Source organism: Lactuca virosa, chromosome 2, assembly GCF_052849685.1.
Source record: "Lactuca virosa cultivar CGN04683 chromosome 2, Lactuca_virosa_CGN04683_v6, whole genome shotgun sequence".
Taxonomy (NCBI): domain Eukaryota; kingdom Viridiplantae; phylum Streptophyta; class Magnoliopsida; order Asterales; family Asteraceae; genus Lactuca; species Lactuca virosa.
The window spans coordinates 47,929,060-47,948,254 of record NC_136427.1 but is presented as its reverse complement, the minus strand read 5'-3'; the positions used below and the strand labels follow the sequence as shown (position 1 = coordinate 47,948,254).

The window sequence follows — 19,195 nt, the reverse complement described above, 5'->3', positions numbered from 1 at the left end:
CATCCATGAAACCTTGTCTTTTTCATAGATCTTCAAGTGTTCTTCAAGAACACCAAGAACACACACTAGTGTTCTTGGCCCTTAAACACTCTTACAAGCTTCCTATAAGTAAGTACACTCCTCCTATCTAGTTGTTTGCTTAGTATACTTGCTAAGCCATTGGAAAACATCAAAAATTCCCAAGAACACATGTGTTTACGGTCAAGGGATATCCTTGAACCGTAAACACCATCAAGTGGTGTTTGAGTGCCACCAACACCTTCTAGGGCTTGGATATTGGACTAGAACCTTGCATGCATGAACTAGAAGCCCCAAATCACGAAATGGTTGGAGTGACCATGAGTTTACGGCCGTAAACTCATGGGTTTACGACCGTAAACTCCAAAGGAGTGGTCCAAGGACCGTAAACTCCAAAGAAGGGTCATTTCGATCCCTAGTTCCTTCCTAAGCCTTTGATATAAACGTAGAACACTTCCTTGAGGGGTATAAGACCTTAAAACACCCAATGATGCAAATTACCATGAGTTTACGGCCGTAAACTCATGGGGGAAATGGCCAAAAACCATAAACTCATGTTTTGTTGCCAAATGGGAAGTAAACTCCAATGTGAGACCATATTCTCCTTAGATGCAACCCTTTAACACTCCTAGGACTTGAAGCAAAGTGTTTCCATGTATTAGAATGTCTTTACTTGATTAATCAGTTGTTAAATGACTAATTAGATACATTTATGTATCACTGCATGTTACATAGGATCTGTGTGTGTGTTCAAGCCCTCACTTGGCACTTAGCATCCTATCCGGCACTTCCATCCAAACCACTCACTACAGGTGAGTTCATACCCCTTAATCAACCTTTGAAATGATTTTAAATGCTTTTATGGGGGGAATACAAGTTGAACTGCTAAGTTATTATATCAATCACATGTGATTAATAACTGTCAAGTAAATAGATTTTTGCATGTTAAACTGTTTATTTCAGCTAAAGGTTTTCAATTCTCATTTTCAAATCTCTTTTAAAACACTAAAATCCCTTTTTAAATTACTAAGCTTTTATCAAAGTCTTTTAAACTTATATTATTGATAGATTCATGTCTATATAGATATGGTTATATAAGTAGGGTTTGAAGGACTTAGGACTGATAGCCCGCTTTATTTCCTGTTCCTTGATTGGTTGTGGACTTAGAGCATCCGGTTATTTGTCCGAGTGTCGTTGAAGTCCTAGTTATATATTAAATATATCTGGATAGATATTAAAACTCTTACTCCAGTTCAATACCTTTGGGTAGCAAAGGTACCTAGATAACCTCTCAAGTAAACTCTAATAGGTATAGTTTAGAAACCAACCATAATTTTCATAAAGGAGAACTTAGTTATATCGGTATTCATAAAAACTTGTACTCTTTGTAAAAAGAAAGGTATATAGAAATCAAAACACTAGATACATCCTCATGACGCAGATTTCACCGTTGTCAAGTTGGTAACCAGAGTCTCCTGGAGGGAGAGCGGGCATTGTGTGTATAGATCTATACGGGACAAACCATCCCACATCCTGACTGTTAGCTATAGTCCCGGCGGACCAAGCCAAGGGGTGACAAATGTCACATTCATTTCGACGCCATCAGGTCGTCGTGTTTACATCCGTCAATCAGTATGGTTACGAGTATCTTTACATTTACCTTATAATTCATGGGCTTAAGGTAAGTACTATCACGGTATTTTCTACATATAAAACCATCATAATATATTTTCCTAGTTATACACTAGGCCACATTTTAAACCTTTAAACTAACCTACTTAGTATTAAAGGCTACTTTAGACTCCCCGAGGTGTATTGTCATTTAATACTACCTGGAGTCTGTGTTTTTACTACTTTAGACTCCTCGGGGTGTATTGTCCATCTAATACTACTCGGAGTCTGTATTTTATTACCATATAAACAGCAATGTCATTGCTGAAGTCAAGTATTATTTTCCCTATTACATTTAATTGTGGCTTTCCCACATACTCACTAATGTAAAACTATATTTTGATAATGATAGTAACATTAGGGGAAAAATGCTCTTTAAACACAAAACTGTAGGGTCTTGGTATAAGACTACTTTTAATAGAAAATATAGGAATTTCTGGAAGAAATTCAAATACTTTATAAGCTCTTATCACTATCATCAAATGAGATTATTTTGAGGAAAAACATGTATTTATATCAATGTCATTAAAATACTTATGAACTCACCAGCATTAAAATGTTGATATTCGCTTTCAAAATAACTTGTATTCTCAGGTCGTCAGTAGACAGGTACACTCAGGGAGCTTTTGTGAAGACGGCCTTGTAGCGAGCTGCATTTTATGTTATTCTCTATATCTACTTTTGATGTTGTTGCTAAATGTAACCTATGTAAAACTATTACTATTAATGCAATGGTTGTTGTACTTTGATTACTATACTGCATGTGTTGTGATACCTGACATGACGTCCTCCACCCCAGAACGTTTCCGTCGTTCCGGTTTTGGGGTGTGGCAGATTGGTATCAGAGCATTGTTTATAGTGAGCTCAGTATATCAAATCATAAAAGATATACAACCTATAAATACAATGGGATAAAAACACTCTGACCAAGAATTATACATTAAAATATATCCATATTTTTACAAAAGTATAAGAACATCCAGAATATAAAAACCCGAACAAGTATCACAAGAAGAATAAGAATAAAAGTCTTTGGATGTTGACCATTACCGTCAAACCTGGGCAGTTATGTAATCGTAAGCTGGAATAAATATAACCTGATCAACTATATTTATTCGAGATGCGACTAACGTGTGTTTGGGAGTGATGGTGGTGTTGCAATGAATCTGAAACTTACCATATAGGAATGCTAGAGCCAAACATAAAGTTTAAAATACTATATGAGTATTTTATAATACTAAAAGACTAACAATAAACCCAAAGGCATGTTCAGAAGTTTTATAATCAAGCATGTAATTAAAATACTATAGCGGTATTTTAGGAACTATAAGTAACCTTGCGTGAAAACTAAAAATATCCTTACGGATCGGTCTATAATTACAGAGTGTATGCTCCCAAGGTTATATATAGTTAGGATCTCATAGGCTGAGAATGTGTGGTTTCGCTCTACTTCCTTTTCCTTGTTTGGATGTGGATATAGGGTAGTATCACATATTCGAAGGCCTATTAGATCTAAGTTATATATGATTTGTGTACACTATGTAATTGTAGCAAGACTCGTAATGAATCGCACATTAAAATGTTTTAATAATCTCTTAAGATTCTTTAGACATTCCCATTCTCGCATGAACCCCTTTACAAAACCCTATCCACTTCAGTAATCGACAGAAGAGTCGATAAAGACCCGGAAGAGGTTCATTGAGAAATATTTCCAAGTAGGAAATAAATGAACAGTGACGAGACTATTGAAATCACCATGTGCCTATACCTTTTAGGAACATTGGTGGGACATTCGCCTGAACTTCCGAGATTTCAGTCACCCATTACGAAGTTATGGCGATCAGAGTCAGAATCGGAAGTAAGGTGGAACAAGAATTCAATATGTCTACAGGAAAAGAGAACCCTATATAAGTACCCGAAGAAAACCAACGCTTGTTTCAACCAAGGATAAAAGGTGGACAGCGGGAGCCAATGCATGGAACCCGAGAAGTGTTTCTACCTCCTTAAAACGTCACGCTAATAAACCATAAAATAATACAATTTAGTGAGCTAGTGATTACACTACTCACACTATGAGTTAGGCAAATCGTTTTTCCTGTCGCGACTAAGATAAATAAATCGGATCACAAAACCTCGATTGAGGGTGTTTAGCCATAAACTTTCATGTTTTTTTTTCTTGTGTAATCTTCGTTCCTGAATTCCTTCAAATATTTTCAAAGCCGGAGAGTGAACCTCTCCAGTATACAGATAACTTAGTTGGAACGACATCCGATTTATGGCTTTCCGATACATTTACTTCTACCCTGTTACCAGGACTGCATCATAGCGATGTAGGTCGACCCTTAAACAACCATAACTCAAAAGCACGGGAAAAATTTATGCCTATTATAGTAAAGAAAGATACGTCTAGGGGTAACCATCATTTCTCATCAACTTATGTTCCTCATCGTGTAGGGAAAACCATGCCTCCAAAGAAGCGTAACCAACCCGCTAGCAAGACACCGACTCTTCGGATCGATGAAGCTACGTTCCAAGATGCAGTTTCAGCAGCCGTAGCAACTGTCATGGCTCACCTGAATGCTAACAACGCCAATGACTTTATATCGACGCGAAGGTGAGATTATGATCTACAACTCTCGTATAGACTTCGTCGGCTAATTTTGACTTTAAATTTTATTATATTTATTTTTAGTACGTCGGGACAGGAAAACTCCGTCAAAAATCCATAACTTCTTCATCCGATTGTCCGTTTTCGTCTGTCTTTTTACCGTTGTACTACTATTGAAGAGATCTTCGATTCTCGTTTAGATTGTTTCGGCCAAAAGTCGCTCGATCTCTATTTCGAGTTTTTAGCTGTCTACTGCTATATCCGAAACTTAGAAAAATCATAACTTCCTCATACGAAGTCAGATTTGGACGTTCTTTTTATGTATGTTTATGGTTTAATGAGATATACGACTTTCATTTAGATACCTAAGACCAAAAAGTATTTTATTGAGATTTCGCTTTTTACGCTTACCAGTGTTTTACCGGTTTTGACGCGGATCTTTGATTGGTCAAATCTTCTTCGTTATAACTCGGATTTGAGTGTTCTTTATATTTCTGAAAACCTTGACACGATATCTATCATTTTATGCAACCCAATTGAGACTTCTGAACATTTCATTTTTGTCGCTATAATTATTATATCAAAATAGATTACCATACTTGACTTTAGGTCATTATATTGACTTGAAATATCGGGTTGTCACATCATCCCCCCGTTAGAGGGAATTTCGTCCCGAAATTAATTCTAAGATAGGTATTTATGGACTAGGGAATAGATGCGGGTATTTTTGTTTCATCTGATCTTCGCGCTCCCAAGTGTAATCAGGTCCTCGCTTTGCATTCCAGCGGACCTTCACAATAGGTATGCGACTTTGTTTTGTTCTTTTTATTTCCCTATCCATTATTTCTACCAGTTCTTCTATGAAGTGGAGACTCTCGTTGATTTCGATTTCGTCCAGAGGGACAACGAGGGTCTCATCGGATAAGCACTTTTTTTTAAGTTTGACACATGAAAGGTAGGATGTACGTTATTTAGTTCCTGCGGTAATTTGAAGCTTGTATGCTACCGGGTTGATCCTGGCAAGGATCTCAAATGGTCCGATATACCTTGGATTTAGTTTCCCACGTTTTCCAAAACGTATTAATCCCTTCCAGGGTGAGACTTTGAATAGTACTCGGTCCCCAACCTGGAATTCCAAGGGTTTCCGTCTTTTGTATGCATAACTCTTTTGTCTTTCCCTTGAAGCCTTTAATCGTTCTCGGATTTGGACAATATTCTCGGTAGTTTCCCTTATGATTTTTGGGCCTGTGAGAGTGTTGTCGGGTATTTGACCTCTAGCTAGTTGCGTGCACCCACTTCAGCCTAGCACAGAGGTGATCTGCACTTGCGGCCATAGAGGGCTTCGAATGGAGCAACTTTGATGCTAGTGTGATAGTTATTGTTGTACGAGTACTCGACTAATGGTAAATGGGTATCCCATGCCTTACCAAGATCGATCACACAATCCCTTAGCATATTTTCCAAGGTTTGAATGGTCCTCTCACTCTGTCCGTCGGTTTGTAGGTGGTAGGCGGTACTCTTCTCTAGTCTCGTTCCTAGAGATTTTTGTAGTGACTTCCAGAACCGCGAGGTGAATCTACTATCCATGTCGGAGATAATGGATATTGGTACACCATGCAGTCGCACAATCTCCCTGATGTATGTTCTAGTCAGTTTCTCTAACTTGTCTGTTTCCTTTGTTGGTAGGAAGTGTGCGGATTTGGTTAACCTGTCGACGATCACCCAAAGTGGCATCAAGTCCACATGGTTGCCTTGGTAACTTGATTTTTAAGCCCATTGCAATCCGCTACCACTCCCTCTCAGGTATCTCCGGTTATTATAGTAAGCATGCGGGCTTTTGCTCTGAATTTCATGATAAGACTCATCCTTGGCTCATCCATCCTCACCTCGTGTATACGAGTTGTATATAATTTAAATCGACAAAACCTTCGGTTGGGTGGCTCTGCCCCAAGTCCACAACCAGACAAGGAACAGGAAGTAGGGCGGAATCACACATCCTAAATCTTGTTGAGTCTAAATTATATGCCACTCTTGCATATACAACTAGAAGCGATAGATTAACCTAATGAGTTCTTATACTCTATTCTTGAACTTGACCTGCAGTACAAGTGGCCTTCCTCGGAGATCTCTTGGGTATGCTTTGGGTGGTTACTGACTTCTGTGACTTCTTTGGTGCTTTCTGTTTCAAGCTTTCTATCTATTGAGCAGGCTAGAAGGTGTGGTACCCCTCGCATGGGTACTTCTGAAGTTTTGAAGTGATAGACGATATAAGGGTTTGCGTTATGGATTAGAAGAATTTCATCTGACAGCTGATCAAGGAAAAAGTTCCTTTACACGGCATAAAAAAATTGCATGGTAAGGATTAAGCCAAACCATGTCGGATGAGGATGTCGGAACTTCTCAACAAAGTATATATTAAGTTATTCTGGAAGAGATGATTACTAGGATAATGAACAATTCTATGTACATAAGTTTTCAGCGCCTTCAGTTTTATTCTGTTATTTTGCTACGAATCCCCTTTTTAATTCAAAATTGGCGGATATTACTAATACGAGGGTTCTGATAATTTGAAACTATGAACTTTCACGGAATGATTCCTACTAGGTCTCTCTATCATTGCTTGGTGTACACAAGTCATGTATAATTAAGATTGGTAAGACAGTTGACTGAGCAACCCTGTCCTAAATCCACAACCAAACAAGGAACAGGAAATGAGGCGGGATTACTCACCTTAAATCTACAAATCTTAATTATAAATGACCCTAACGTATACACTAAGCCATCATAGCTTACCTGATAGAGTTCTCAGCTTTATATGAATGTTGTGTTTTGGTTCGAATGAGAGAGTAATTATAATGATAAATAGATTATTGGGGTTTGGAAGCGTACCAAAATATAGCAGGGTTCTTTTATGTTTCCCCATTCTCTGGGGTCAAATTCCTCCTGCTCCCCCGTCGTTCTTCTCTGTTGGACAGTCCCTCTTGCAATGTCCTTTCTCACCACAAAGATAACATATTGGACTTGTTCCAACGTTGGAAGTTGAAGTGATGAATTTGACCGGAGTCATACAGAAACGGGCGGTGTGCCCCTTCATGTTGCATCTATTGCAATGCAGTACCCGGCAGACTCCATGATGATGGTAGTTGCACTTGCTGCAGTGTGGGAGGTTTCCTAAGTACGGTGTGGTCGGCGTTGGGATAGCAGGGCTGACGAGGGTATTGACTACCCCAGCTTGTTGCCCTTTTGTAGGTCCTTGAGTTGAACAACTCCCTTTCTTGTTCTCGAACTTTCGTTTCAGAAAATTGGGTTTGAGGTTCGGAGTGTCTTTACAAGTAGGCACTTGTTGTTGAAATTGATTATCACCACGATCGGGATTGTCGATCGCATTTCTACTAACATTTGTGTTGTTAGCATTAAGGTGAGCCATGACAGCTGCTACGGCTGAGGTGACTGCAGCTTGAAACGTAGCCGCATCTATCTGAAGGATTGGTGTTTTATCGGAGGGTTGGTTACGTTTCTTCGTAGGCATGATTCTGTTACAAGATGAGAAAATGAGCTCGTGAGCGATTATGGTCTGCTTTAGATGTATTCCAATAATTTATCCTAATATAAATTTTTCATTTCGTCATACTGATCTCAAAGATTCGACCTACATCCCTATGATGCAGTCCTGGTAAAAGAGTAGAATGAAGTTTCTAGAATGGTTACCAAACGAGTGTCATTCGAACGAAGTTATCTTTGGTTGGTGGATACTATGATCCAGTTTTCGAAAAGATTTGAAAGTAATTCATAATAGAGTCTACAATAAATCGACTAATGAATTTGAGGAGTAATCACTCTTGATTGAGATTTCGTGATCCGAATCATTGTTATTAGCCAATACAGGAAAAGACGATAAGTTCGAAACCTAATGTGAGTAATGTATTCATTAACTCACTAGGTTACATTATTTATTAGTTATTACTGTGACGAAAAAGGCACTCAAACACTTCGCATGTAACACGTGTGGTTCTCCTCCGTTCTCCATTCTATTCTAGGTAAAAATGATTTGTTCTCTCCGGGTATTTATAGGGTGTCCTTCTCCTTCGTAGGTATATTAAATTTCTGTGCCGTCTTACTCCCGATTCTTACACTGATATCCATTACTTCATAACGAAGAGTTCGAATCCCGGATGTTCATGTGAATGTAAGTTTTTCGTTTTGTTATACTGTTCTCGATGATTCGACCTACATATCTGCTACGTTTCTATAGTACTATGAAAGCATTTAAGTTATTAAGACAAAATATTGACGTTAACATCTTAAGTTGGTTCTGGTTTTAAGCGGAGGCATCTTTTACTATAAAGACTAAAAGATGAAACGATTGCAAGATATCAAGAGCGAACATGAATTTGATATCTCATAACCAAAACACTTAGTTCGATAGGGATCTTGTTTGGAATTAGAAGTTCAATATAAGTATGACTTGTAACAAAATAATGTGAAATTGAGTGGTTATTTTTTTTTCAAAATGTAAGAAGTAAATGTCGATTGTATAGGTGTATTAAGTACATAGAGTTTGGAAAACGTGACCTTAAACAGGTCTACAATACACCACAATTCTGGGAAAATCATCGACATTAAAATGACCTACCGAAAATGGATTTTCGCGGTCGAACTGAAAAAGCATGAAAAATAACTTTAAGACATCTCCGAAGACTTAGACTATAACCAAGAGATAAACAGAGGGCGAGTAGAGTATGATCTACTTCTTACTAGATCCGGCCCTGGATTTGGCTAACTGGCGTTCTCTTTCGAATATACGCCCATCTTGTACAACATGATGTTCTCGTAATCGTTGCACTTTGGCTTGCGAAGCCGCCAGTTCTCCCTGTAAGAAGTTGGTACGATCCCTTGTAGCGTTATGATTGTCTTCCAGGTTGCGAAGACGAACAACATCGACACCAGTGGTAGCCTCAATCTGTACCACTCGGTCGATAATAGCTCTTCCCTGTTCCGTGTTGTGAGAAACACGACGAACCAGCACGGGAGGTGCTCTATCTGCGGAACCTCCGGCTTCTAGATTGTAGAAGCTTCGGTCTCCTTGGTAGGGGAAATTTTGACCTTGTTCATGACTCCACTTGTCTAGGCTTATGGCCCACAGAGGCGTCGGGCCTTGAAAGTTCTGATGAGGGTTAGGGTTCTGAGTAACTGGAGGTGGATTGTACGCTTCTGATCCGGAATCGTCGTCTTCGAGAAAGTCTTCAGCAAAATCATCGTCTTGGGGAATTACAGGCTCAACTTCTGGTTCGGCACTAAGCCAACCAGCATTCCCTTGATTAGGAAAGTACGGATCTCTGGGAGAATGGAATCCAGCCATTGTTATCTAAGCGAGAATAGGGATATAAGAATTATCTAATATAATTAGTAACTGTAATTATTCATTAGTGTGACGCGTAAGATGTTTTAGTTTCTCTGGCTGATCACTTCTTGGAAATCTCTCCTTGTTTCTCCTTGTCTCCTCTACTGACAGCTATGATGGAGTGGTTACACCTATCTGGGTTTTTCGTGCGAGAATGGAAGTGTCTAACGAATCTATGAGATTAAGGGTAACATTATGGGGCGATCCTTACTGGGTCCTCCTATAACCGAGTAATGTATATAAGTTGTATATAATTTAAGATTAAATAGACCTTCGAATAAGTGATACTACTCCAAAACCACAACCAAACAAGGAACAGGTAGTGAAGCATAGATCACAAATTCTAAGTCTATAAAATCTCAATTATATAAAACCTTGGAAGTATACACTCCGGAATCATAGACCTGCCAGTAAAGGTTTTTAGTTTTTATGGGTAAGATTTTATTTATTTGACGATTTCTAGATCTAACAAAATATCGAGGTTCACACGTTTATTTCAGTTCTTATAATACCATAAAATACTCCTATAGTATTTTAAATTTGTAAGTTTGATTCTAGTATTTTCTTTGGTAAGTTTTTAACTTGTTTCTCACTACGACCATTCCCCGACATACGTTCGTCATATCTCGCATAAATATAGTTGATCAGGCTATATTTATTCTCGATCTGATTACATACCCCGATGCCTAATCGTAACGTCTCAACTTGCCTTAATACTTTTGTAAAATCTTGGCTATGATACTAGACCGATGCATGCATGTACTTATACTTTTATAAAACTTGCATTTTATTTTCTTAAAAGTATAGTTTGTGAAAACGTTTTGTCAGAGGGTTTTAGTCCCTTTGCATTTATAGTTTGTATATCTTATGTGGTTCGATATACTTAGTTCACTATAAACAATGCTCTGATACCAATCTGTCACACCCCCAAACCAGAATGGCGGAAACATTCGGGGGCGGGTGACTTCACGTAGTATCATAATAGTTGAATATTTGTAAAGAAAGTAAACACAACCATCATAAATATAACTTAAAAGTTACATTGTTGAAATACAATACATGTCTCAAAAATAAATTACAATATGATGATTTAATAAGTTTTAAGACTGACGTCTTAACGTCCCTTCCCCAAAAGCTGATGATTTACCTGTATTACTGAATCGCTGAGAAATACAAGTAGTTTTGAAAAAGTGTCAACAATTAAGTTGGTGAGTTCATAAGCGGTTTTGTATAAGAATAGTATCATTTTCAGTGTAAAATAACAGAGTTTGTTCCTAGAAAATCCAATATTTTCCATGTATGTGTGGTAGTTTGAAAAAGTTCCAAAAGACTGAATGTATAAGTGTTTTCCATACTTCAATTAGTATAAGTAGATTTATATAAGTATATATATAATCACTAAGGCGTTTAACAGCCCCGTAAACCGAGATGTATTAATACCCCATGTGAGTTTTTTTTATAACCGTGCTATTGACCCAGACTGCCTGTAACAACGTTGTTCAGGTGTTGGAATGATATGATGTTTGTCACCCCAGACCTGCCGGTCTAACTGTAGCTAAAAGTTTAGGTGCGGGATTGTTAGTCCCATATAGATCTATACACAAATATCACGCTCCCCCTACAGGAGATTATGGCTTATAAAGCAGGACTTAATCTGCGAACTGAACGGTTCGATGAATTCAGATATCTCACAAAATTTGGTATCACAGGTTTACGTATGAAAAGTCCATTTTCCTTGTGAATATAAGTATTTCCTCTTTTTTTTATAGTATGTAAAAATATCATGAATATCTCGTAACTATACCTATTATAGTTTTAAAAAGGGTGTTTCGTTAGGATGAAAAACCTTGGTGTATTACCAACCTTGCATGAAAAGTAGTCTTTAACTTTAGTAGTGTTATTTTATGTATTTAACATTTATACATAAGATGTAGGTAAAACATTTGAACTTATAAGTATTTCAACGTAAGTTTTTCTTGTGTTTCACTTGTATTTCCCCCCCCCCCCCCCCTAAAACATAGAAAAGACGTGAAAATAAGGGGTATGAACTCACTTGATAAGTGGTGACTCGGGCAGTGTGTCGTTTCTAGGAATGATCTTTCTTGACGTAACCACGGGTTTCTGGCGAAGAAACGAGCTTCACGCGGGCAGAATTTCGACTGGAAAGAATGTTTTTCTCGGGAACTTCGGGACTACGAGCCTTCGTCGGGATCTGGACGCGTAACTGGGGCGTCGGGGTAGTCTCGGGATGCTAAAAGCATAGTAAAAGTGGCCAGAAGAAAAGAAATGAGCAGCCTAAACCCAAGACCTTCGTTTTCTATTTATAGGGTCATTTTTGGGGTCTCACGTCGTGAATTTCACATATTCACATCATGAGTTCAGTAGTCATCCGGTGCGTCATCGCGACAGCAGTCTATCAGGCTCCAGAAGTCGTCAGCACTGAGTTCATGTCGTGAACCTCTTTTTCACGTCGTGAACTCTGACACAGTGTTGGGGTTCGCGCCCCGAACTTCAAAAATTCATAACTTTCGCATACGAACTCCGTTTTCGACGTTCTTTATATTGACGCGAAGGTGAGATTATGCTCTACAACTCTCGTTTAGACTTCGTCAGCTAATTTTGAATTTAAATTTTATTATATTTATTTTTAGTAGGTCGGGACAGGAAAACTCCGTCAAAAATCCATAACTTCTTCATCCGATTGTCCGTTTTCGTCTGTCTTTTTACCGTTGTACTACTATTGACGAGATCTTCGATTCTCGTTTAGATTATTTCGGCCAAAAGTCGCTCGATCTCTATTTCGAGTTTTTAGTTGTCTACTGTTATATCCGAAACTTAGAAAAATCATAACTTCCTCATACGAAGTCAGATTTGGACGTTCTTTTTATGTATGTTTACGGTTTAATGAGATCTACGACTTTCATTTAGATACCTAATAACAAAAAGTATTTTATTGAGATTTTGCTTTTTACGCTTAACAGTGTTTTACCGGTTTTGACGCGGATCTTTGATTGGTCAAATCTTCTTCGTTATAACTCGGATTTGAGTGTTCTTTATATTTCTGAAAACCTTGACACGATATCTATCATTTTATGCAACCCAATTGAGACTTCTGAACATTTCATTTTTGTCGCTATATTTATTATATCAAAATAGATTACCATACTTGACTTTAGGTCATTATATTGACTTGAAATATCGGGTTGTCACAGGTGTACCGACGGAAATGGACAATGGATACACGTGTGTTTTTCAATCCAAACATGTTTCGTTAAACTATGTTAATCATTACCTTAATATATACAAAAACATAGTTTTTTTTCTTTAATTTTTAAGAAGCTATTTTTATCGAAAAATTATTTTAAATATATTAAAATTCATAATTTTTTGTTCTTTATGAATAGACATCCATATTGATATAGTACATTCGTGATTCACTTATGAATAAAACGTATGCTTAATTCTATTTACGGTTTAAGTATCATTAATTAATGAATATAACACATAATAAAGGTTTTTTTATCTAATATATTTTTTTTACATTATCTTTCGTCACATTTTATATTCATATATGAGTAAAACGTGTATTAGCTCTCACCATATGTTATATTCATATATGAATAAAATAGTTATAAGATTTTTATTACAGTTCATTTGCTATTCATATATGTATAAGTAGTATGTTAATAAAAGACGAAGTATTTAGAAAATCTGAATTAGTTGTTCATATAAGAATAACAAATGAATTGTAACAAAATTTTGATAATTATGTTATTCATATATAAACATAACTTGTATGTAGAGCTAATACACATTTTATTTATATGTGAATATAACATGTGACGAGAGCTGATGTAATCTGTAAAAAGTTTATTACATGTTATATTAATATATCAATGATACTATAAAAAAATAAGGGTTTAGGTCATTTTTGGTCACGTAAGTTTTGGTTTTGTGCTTATTTGGTCACTTAACTATTTTTAAGTTTTAAAACGTCATCAAACTTTTGATTTTGTGCTCATTTAGTCACTTAACTTTTGGTTTGGTCATATTTAGTCACCTAACTTTTAGATTTGTGCTCATTTAGTTACCTAACTTTTAAAATTATGCTCATTTAGTCACTAAACTTTTAAATTTTTTTAAAAGTTTAGTGACTAAATGAGCACAATTTTAAAAGTTTGGTGACCAAATGTGACCAAAACAAAAGTTAAGTGACTAAATGAGCACAAAGCCAAAAGTTTTATGACCTTTTAAAACTTAAAAAGAGTTAAGTGACCAAATGAGCACAAAACCAAAAGTTAAGTGACCAAAAATGACCTAAACCCAACAAAATAAACATATTTTTATTCATAAGTGAATAACGAATTATTGTAATAAAATTCTGATGCATTTTTATTCACTTAAGAATAATGCGAGCTAAAACTATAATATATATATATATATATATATATATATATATATATATATATATATATATATATATATATATATATTATCTTAAAACTATGTCAATATATATGTCTATTTATGGAGAATAAAAAATTATAAATTTTGATATATTAAAAATTGTTTGTCGATAAAAAATAACTCCTTAAAAACTAAAAAAAAAAACTATGTTTTTATATATATTAAGTTAATGATTACATAGTTTAAATAAACACGTTTTATTTGAAAACACATGTTATTCATTTCCCTTTTCCATTGGTACGATGGAGTGTTTTGCGGCAAAAATAAATAAGTGACCGACAATGATTCTCCAATTCTCAACATTTTTTATTTTCTCAATTGATTATATATATATATATATATATATATATATATATATATATATATAGGTTCCGTTGAGATTAAAAATAAAATAGAGATCTTAATATTCAACATTAGCCACATATTCCATGTCTGCCGCTCTAACCCTCCGGCGTACCGGCACGACATACCTATTATAATTATAAATGATTATATTACGCCGCCCATTCGTTTCTCCTCCGCCACCATCCCCACCACTACAAACGCCACTGCCGCCACCAATACCACTACCTCTGACACCAGCCAACCCCACCACAGTCACCTCAGTCACTTATACCACCGCCACCTCTGCCAAACCACCTCTTCTGTCACCAACTGTTAAAATCATATATATATATATATATATATATATATATATATATATATATATATATATATAATCATTTATGATTAGCCATATACACATAAACATGTATAATCATATATGATTATACCTTTCTGCTATATAATCATTTATGATTAGACATACTCCGTTGTTGCCGGTACGCTGGAGTGTTAGAGCGACAAATGAGAAATACGTGGTTGATGTTGAATCTTAAGATCTATATTTTTCTTTTTAATCTCAAGTGAACCGTCTCATATATATATATATATATATATATATATATATATATATATATATATATATATATATATATATATATAGGGAAAAGTTCAATAGAGAACCATAATTATTGGGTCTTCAAGGAGCCAAATATTTTTTTCAAGTTTTAAAGCTTATTCTTTATCGAAAAAAAAAACTAAAAATATCTAAATTCATAAATTAGCATTGTGAATGTTAAATATATTTTTCAGATTCACCATGTGAATTTAGATTCACATTATGAATCTTAAAAAATTCACATTGTGTATTTGACGGGAAAAAAAAATTTATCGAATTCGATATCATTGTAAAAATGATAAAAAGTTATGAATATTTGTATTTTTAGTTTTTTTTTATAGAAAATAAGTTCTAAAAGTTGAAAAAAAGATGGGTTTTTGGTTCCTTGGTTAATTATGCTTTTCTATTGAACCTCACCCTATATATATATATATATATATATATATATATATATATATATATATATATATATATATATATATATATATATATATATATATATATATATATATATATATATATATATATATATATATGGTTAGGTTAATGTGAAACGGCCTAATTTTGTGAGACCGTGAGACGCAATCCTAACCACTCATTTGGTAGATAAAAAAAATTTTACAATGCAAAATAATTGAAAGATTTCGAAAAAAAAATTCAAATATTATTTTCGGAATTTATATTTTCCAAAAAAAAATTAAAAAAATACCAAAAAAAAAACTAAATAAATAAAAATATATTTTTTTACATATTCTAGTAAAATATAAGAATATTCTACATGTCTGACAAATCTAGCAGAATATTCTAACATTCTAAAAATCACATTAGAATATTTATAGTGTAATATTCTATTAGAATATTTCACGAAAAAAAACGGTAATTTTTTTATTTATTTTTAATTTTTTTTAGGTAATTAAAGTGACGAAAATAATAATTAAAAAAAGAATTTTCGGATTTTTCCTTTTAGTTTGCATTTTAAATTATTTTTAGATTTGGTCTCACAAAATTAGTATGGTCTCAAATGAACTTCAACCTATATATATATATATATATATATATATATATATATATATATATATATATATATATATATATGGGGAAGGTTTACTTGGAAAACAAAAAAACCCTAAAAATCATAAAAATGCATAAAAAAATACTTAGATATTACAAAACTTTTTTTTAATTTTTTTTATAAAAAAATCGGAGGTTTTTTAATAAATTCGCTGAAAAAAAAATAAAAAATCAGGTTTTGTTTTTTTTTAAATTAAAAAAAAGGATTTTCAAAAAAAAATCAGCGAATTTATTTAAAAACATGCGATTTTTTCATAAAAAAATTCAAAAAAAAGTGTTGTGATCTCTAAGTTTTTTTTATGCATTTTTATGATTTTTAGGGTTTTTTTTAAGGTTTTTTGTTTTCCATAGAACCTAAACCTATATATATATATATATATATATATATATATATATATATATATATATATATATATATATATATATATATATATATATATATATATATATAGGGTTGATATCGGTTGAGAACTCATAATTTCCCGAGAACCCGAGAACTAAAAGTGGAGCGTTGGATCAAAAGTAATTCATTAAAGACATAATCGTTATCTTACCAATCTTATTTAATGTTTAATTTTTTTGTGTTATTTAACATATTAATATAAATGTCTAAAAACTTACATCATAAATCAAATTTTCATATTTTTTTAAAAATAGTATTTTTCGTTTTTTTTTTTTTTAAAATGCAGATTTTTTAATTTTTTTAGAAAACATGAATTTTTGAAAAAAAAATTGAAAAAATATTTTTTTTAAAAAAATGCAATTTTTCCAAAAAACTGTAATTTTTTTTAAAAAAATGCAATTTTTCCAAAAAGCTGCAATTTTTTTAAAAAAACTGCATTTTTTTTTCAAAAAAACCTGCATTTTTTTCAAAAAAAAACTGCAATTTTTTCAAAAAAACTGTAAGTTTTTTTAAAGAAAGTTACATTTTTTTCAGAAAAAACTGTATTTAAAAAAAATGCAATTTTTTAAAAGAAAACTGCATTTTTTTAAAAAAGTTAATTTTTAGGTGCATATGTGCATATTTTTTCAAATGCACATATGTACATTTCTTATACTATACTATTCGTACGTAAATCACAACAAATCTCATATTTATTAATTAATCTATAAACATAATACTACAAGTATTTTATTCGATACAAAATAAAATATAAAAAATAAAAAATGCTACAAATTTCAAAGCGTATTCATGTCTTCGTGTCAATATTTCCATATTTTCTTCAATTTATCATTTATCACATCTTCAATATTCACCACAATTTCTTTCAAATCTACAAGAAAAATTAAAAAAAAAATCGGTTGATGCAAAAACACTCATAAAAATACATATGTGATTTACATGTGAATCATATGTAATTCATATGTGATTTACATGTGATTCACATGTAATTCATATGTGAATTACATGAGAATCACATCTAATTAATATATGAATTATATCTGATTCATATGTGAATAACATGTGATTTACATGTGAATCACATGTAATTCATATGTGAATAACATGTGATTTACATGTAAATAACATGTGATTTACATGTGAATCATATCTAATTCATAAATGATTTACATGTGATTCATATGTGAATAACATGTGATTTACATGTGAATAACATGTGATTTACATGTGAATCATATGTAATTCATATGTGAATAACATGTGATTTACATGTGAATAACATGTGATTTGCATGTAATTCATATGTTAATTACATGTGTATCACATGTGATTCATATGTGATTCACATGTGAATCAAATGTAATTTACTTAATAAGGTTCGAAAAAAAATCAAGAAGAGAAGAAAAAAAGTTACACAAGGGATTTTCTAGAAGGTTGTCATTGTTGGTTCCAACATCAATCATGATAGGAAGAACCTGTTACAATTAAAAAAAAAGGAAAAAGATATATGTTTGCAAGTGAGAAATTTTTGAAATATGTATATATTAAGATAGATAATATGCAAACATTACCCTTAATGTGTAATACAACGAGGTACATACCAAAGTGAATGGCCCGCAACAATCAATACTTTAGCATAATCTCACTAAATAACTCCTTAGGTGTTGCAGTTGCAAAGTATAATTAATAATAAAAAAGGAAAAGGAAAAGGAAAAGTATGAAATATCATATAATTTAAAATTTTAAAAATCTTACCTGGTAACCCTATAAATCTTTCATATAATTTAAAATATTGTCCATTAAATTAAAAAGAAACATCTTACCCGTTGTTCCAGTGCAGTTTCTTCAGACTTTATATTCAAAGATTCCAGCAAATTTATGGCTTCTTGAAACCCTTCAATTGCTGTATCCTCAGCATCAAGATTTCTATCCACATCAACGACTTTCGCAAGGGACACACCCACATCTAGAACCTGGAATCGGAATCAACAAACGGAATGGAATCATAAGATCAAATCACACATATCAAATATTATATAAATTTGTATATTTTCATATCTAATGTATAAAAAAACCTGTGATGGAGCTTTTGAAGAATCTTTTATAGCATTTCTACGAACATCAAGAGCCCGAAAGTAATGATCCCTTGCAGCTTTCAAATCACCTTCATAATATTTCAGATCCCCAATTTTATTCAAAGAAACCGAAAGCTTATGTGTAACCTGCATTACATATATATATTCAACTAAGGTTATAAACGTAATTTTACCTTCATTAAAAAAAAGATTCAAGAATTGTTTGTACCTCTAGATCATCTGTTCCCACTTTCGAAAGGAAATTCACACTCTCATCAAAATATCCAACTGCACATCTCCCATTGCATGACTACAGTTTTCAATATAATCATCATTATAACTTTGAATTTGACTTTGACTAGTCAACAGAGACAAAAATCAACAGATTATGTTCTTGATTTAATGAGATTGTAATTGAGTTTGAATTTTTTTGCATGTCATGTTCCTGATTTACTGTAATATGAGTTTAAATGACCAAAAGGGCATTTTTAGTATTTCAGTTTGCAGTATTCTTAACATATTCTTGGCGGGGGGAAATGCT

General features: G+C 33.5%; 1 long non-coding RNA gene across 1 annotated transcript; it reads right to left on the bottom strand.

The window, feature by feature from the left end:
* Positions 1-18,407: 18,407 nt before the first annotated feature.
* Positions 18,408-18,947, bottom strand: LOC145156337 (uncharacterized). The gene is made up of 3 exons (XR_013736619.1): positions 18,884-18,947; positions 18,655-18,801; positions 18,408-18,552 (listed from the first exon to the last, which is right to left on the bottom strand). It is a non-coding gene; the product is annotated as an uncharacterized LOC145156337 (long non-coding RNA).
* Between the last annotated feature and the right edge of the window lie 248 nt (positions 18,948-19,195).